Raw genomic sequence first — 5,283 nt, forward strand, 5'->3', positions numbered from 1 at the left:
TTCTTCATCTAGATCCATTCAGGTGCAAAACACCATGACAGATACCAGCAACTCAGTAGAGCATGTGGCTTATAAACAACAGAAATTATCTCCCACATTTCTGGAGGCTAGAAATTTAAGATGAAGATGCTAGAAGATTCAGTATCAGGTGAAGACTGCTTTCCACAGACAGCATTTTCTCCCTATGTCCCCACTTTGTCAAAGGGGTAAGGCTAGTCTCTGGGTTCTCTTTTTTTGGTCCTTTTGAGACAGGTCTCCCTGTAGCCCCAGCTGTCCTGGAACTCACTATGTAGACCAGGCTGGCCTTGACCTCACAGAGATCTGCCTGCCTGTGCCTCCCAAGGGCTGGGATTAAAGGGGTGCACCACCACACCTGGCTGGGTTTTCTTTTATTGGGCCACCCACCTATACTACTTATGAAGACTTTGCCCTCATGACCTAATCATCTCCCCAAAGACCTCACTTCCTAATACCATTCATTATCTTGTGTGAGGATTTCAACACATGAATTTGTTTAAATGCTTTGTTAGCATAAATTAATTATACATAATAATGAGTTTTGTTATGACACCTTCATATATGTATATAACATTTTGATCTTATTCATCCCCATTACTCTCTCCTACCCCCTTTGTCTTCCCAACTAGCCTCCATCTACTTCCATGTCTTTTTGTGCAGGTGACCCAATGCATTTCATTAGGGTTGTTTGTAGGAGCATGAGAGTTTCTTCACAGGAGCATGGTCACTTTACCAGTGGCTATGATAGTGAAGAAAATGTCTCTCCCTCCCCTCTCAACCCTTAACTGTATCTAAATCCTGAGGGAGGAGTGGGGTCTCAGTGAGCCCCTCCCACTTCCATGACAGAGTATTGACAGGCCCAATATTGCAACACATGAATTTTTTAACATATATTTTTAATTGAATTTTTGTGTCTTTCATACACAGCATCTTGGTCCTCTTTATATCCCCTTCCCCATCAGCACCCTCTCATAGCCTCCGCCCCCTCTCTGGATTTCATGCATTCTATCATTCATGTTTAAGTCAAGTTATTGAGTCAAGTTAGTGTCCCCTAATGTCCCTCAGTACAAGTTCATTTAGTGGGGTGTAATCAGCCTATCTAGAGTCCCTCCCTTTAAGAAGATCAGCTTCTTCCTCACCCAGTAGTAATCAGCTGCTCAATAGTTCTTCAGCTATGATTGGGCCTGATGCTCATTTCCACAGTTCTGTGCTGGGATTTCATCTGCTCTAGTTTTCATGGGTCTTGTGCATGCTGTCACCATTGCTGTAAGCTCATATGAGCAAGGTCCCAGGGGAATGTAAGGCTCTATTTCCATATGTTCATGCACCTCCTTCCCTGGCTCTTACACTCTTTCTGCCCCCTCTTCTACAATGGTCCCTGAGCCCTAGGTTCATTGTTCTCTGATGCATGAGGGAGCTTCATTCATGAGAGCTGAGAGATGCATTAGTATTCTCTCTACTCCTTGTTCCACTATAAGTCTTAGGTATAGAGGTTCCATTGTTGATGTGTCACTGAGGTGCTTTGAATGAAAATGTCTCCCATAGGCTCCAAGTATTTGGACATTTTGTCCTCAGCTGGTGGCACTGTTTGGGGAGGTTTTAGAAGGTCTGGCTATTCTGGAGGAAGTACATCACTGGGGGTGGGCTTAGAGAGCTCTTAAGCCTTGCCAGATCTTGAATTGCTCTCTTGCTTCCTGTGCCTGCATGATGATGTGAGAGCTTAACTTCTGCTGCTCCTGCTCCAGCCACCTCCAGCTACCATGCTTCCCTGCCATGACGGATTGTAATTCCCCTGGAACCATAAGATCAGATAAACTCTTCCTTTTATAAGTTTTTTTGGTCAGTATTTCTATTACAGAAACAGAAAAGCAACCGATACAGTAATTGGTACCAGGAGTGGGGTGTTGACTGTGAAGAACCTCACCATGTGGGGTTTTGGAAGAATGTGGAAGACTTTGGAAGTTTGGGCTAGAAAAGCAGTTGATTGCTGTAAGCAGAGCTTAACAGGCCAGTCTAGTAGATGCCTGGAAGAAAGTAGAGCTGAGAACAATGTAGTTCCAGTGGGAAATAAGGACTTAAGCAGCAATTGGACTATTTTGGCAAAGAGTCTGGCTGGAGTCTGCCCACAGCCAAAAAGCTTGCCTGAGGCTAAGTTGAAGAGCAATGGACTAATTTCTCTAGTGGAAGAAATTTCAAGACAGCATAACATAGAAATGGTGGCATGGCTATTAATGGTCAATATTATACAGATTTACAGTGAAAAAGAGCAAATGGGGCAGTAAGAAACACAGAATATACAGGATGGATTGAAAAAGAGCACTAGAAAGATTAATGTTGGAACCTTGGCATGTGCTGGAGAGGATCCCATTGATAAGGAGATTAAAGTGATTAAGGAGATTAAAGTGATTAAGGAGGGGCCTAGAGCTTCATACTTAAACAATGGAGAGAGTGCCTCCAGGGCAGGACCACACCCAGTGAATCCTCCAACTTGTGAAAGGAAAATGCTGAAGCGACCACTGAAGTAAAAAGACTTCTAAAATGGATAAAGCAGGCTGGAGTCCATCAAAAGCTTACAGTCAAACTTGGCAGTGTTGTTCACCTAGTACTGGCTTTACAGGCACGAAAGATGCAAGAATGAAGGGGTCATCAGTTTTTCCTCCACTGTTTCAGGGAGCTGCTGAGGCCAGGCAGCATGCAGCAGAGGTATCCCTGCATAAAAAAGGATCCTGATAGGCCATTGAGTGAAGCTGTGGAGGTGAAGCCTCATTGGCAATGGAGACCCCAAGAAGACGTTCGTGATACCAGAGCTGTGAGGCATATGCCAAGAAGACCTGCATACAGGGAGTGGTACCAGCCCGAGAGAGAGAGAGAGATGTGTGTTGCAAGCAGCAAAGCTAGAGAGGCTGAGCCATCTAAGCCCTTTGGAAGTAAAGTCCTAGAAGTTGGATGTGAAGCTACTGGATTTGGTGTTTGCCCTGCTGGTTTTCAGTCTTGTTTTGGTCTGGCATTTCCTCACTCTGCCTCTATTCCTCCCTTTTGGAATGGTAATGTGTATTCGATTCCACTGTATGTTGGGAATATGTAATTTGCCTTTTGATTTTATAGGGGCTTACAGTTAAGATATTTACCTGAGTCTCAAAATAGACTTTGGACTATGGACTTTTGAATAGTATTGAGACTGGTAAAGACTATGGGGACTTTGAAGGTTGGTCATGAACCTATGGGGGCCAGGGGGTGGAATGTGGTGATTTGAATGAAAATGTCCCCCATAGGCTTCAAGTATTTGGACATTTTGTCCCCAGATTGTGGTGCTGTTTTGGGAGGTCTTAGAAGGTGTGGCTATCCTGGAGGAAGCACATCGCTGGGGGCAGGCTTAAAGATTTCTTAAGCCTTACCAGATTTCCAGTCATTCTCTTGCCTCCTGTGCCTGCTTGTTGATGTAAGAGCTTAACTTGTGCTGCTCCTGCTCCAGCCACGTCCAGCCACCATCCCTCCCTGCCATGACACACTGTAATTCCCCTGGAGCCACAAGCTCAGATAAATTCTTTCTTTTATAAGTTGTTTTGATCAGTGTTTTTATCACAGCAACAGAAAAGTGACTAAATAAAGTTAATGAGGGTTGGGTATTTCACAGACAATCTCTGTGTGTGATCAGTTGTGGAACTCTGTAATAGTATATATCTATTTCAAAAGAATCTTCTTTGATGAGTGGTGACTGGCATACTTCTCTGTAAATATAAGGATCCATATTTAGCATGTAGTAAGAGATGACATTATTCTATGGATATAATAGCCTGGGGTTTTTTTCTAAGATCTATGACCTCTCTAGCCACACATGAGTTCCCTCCCATTGAGTGGACCCATTTAGGTCCAATTAGGTAGCTGTTGATTACTAAGATACAAGTGCGACTAATGCCCTAATATAGTTTGCTGTGCTAGTCATTGTTGTGGTTATTACGCCTTAAAGCAGTGGTTGGACCATCGATTGATGTTCTCCCTTAGCAACTTGCATGGTGTTCTGTAAACTATGAGAGGTAGCCTTAAGGGAAGACAACACATGAATTCTAAGGGATACAAATTTCTGATCATGGCATCCCCAAATTCACAGAACCCAAAGAACCCAGAGAAGCATGCAGTGCAGTGTATGCTCCTTTAGATTCCTTATATCAGGCTGAGGATGTAGCTCAGTTGGCAGCGTGCTTGACTGCAATTCATGAAGCCTATTACCTTAGTGTGAGGTTCCCATAAAATATTTTCTCATTAAATAAGTGTTTATTTAGAATTTAATGGTCATATTATTTTTCATGAAACTCAACCAAGTCCAGGGAGCATCTCATTTCCCTTTGAGTTTATGTGTTGGTAAACTATCTTTTGTTGATGTCATGAATGAATCTTCTATTTTATTTGGTAATTACATGAGAAACTGAAATTTTGTATTGATCTTCATATTAATTATCTTGTTAGATTGTGATACTGTTCTAACTTTCAAATGATTTTATATAGTCATATTATCTTTAAAGAATAAAATTTATCTCCTTCTAGATGTATTTCTGTCTCTTTTTTTGTACCTTTTATATGATTCCATATATGAAGATCAAAAAACACACAAAGCTAAATAACACGAGAAATATTTGGAACTATAGTCAAACTTCAGAAGCATGGTTATTTCAAAAGGGGAAGAATGAGAGCTCTGGAGGGGCACAAAGGACACTTAAAATAATGATATGCTTTTTCTCTTCTTAGAGTTCATGTGGATCATGGGGGTGTGGAGCACATCACACCATAGGACTTACATACATTCTGTGAGTTAGTTCATATCTAATCAGTACTTTTTAAAAACTTAAAACTGAGTAATATTATTAGGTGAGCAATATTTGATATCTAACAAACCTACTTTAGGGTGAAAAGAGGGGGAGACAACTGCTTATAAGGGTCTCTCTCAAAATATCAAAATGAAGCAGGGTGTGGTGGCACATAGGTTTAATCCCAGCACTTGGAGGCATGTGAATCTCTTGTGAATTCAAGTTCAGTCTGGTCTACATAGCAAGTTCCAAGCCACCAGGGCTGTATAATAAAACCCATCTCAAAAAATGAGCCTTGTTCTAGGGCATCAGCTGTTACTATGTCATTTGCAATAAGCTTTCTCTTTTTTTTTTTACTCATTCATATATAATGTGTTGGAGAAAGAACCATGATCTATATAGACTCTCTCTCTCTCTCTCACTCCCCGTACCCACACATGCTAGGCAAGGCCTCTACCACTGA

Source organism: Nannospalax galili, unplaced genomic scaffold (genome assembly GCF_000622305.1).
Source record: "Nannospalax galili isolate Female #2095 unplaced genomic scaffold, S.galili_v1.0 scaffold1899, whole genome shotgun sequence".
Lineage (NCBI taxonomy): Eukaryota > Metazoa > Chordata > Mammalia > Rodentia > Spalacidae > Nannospalax > Nannospalax galili.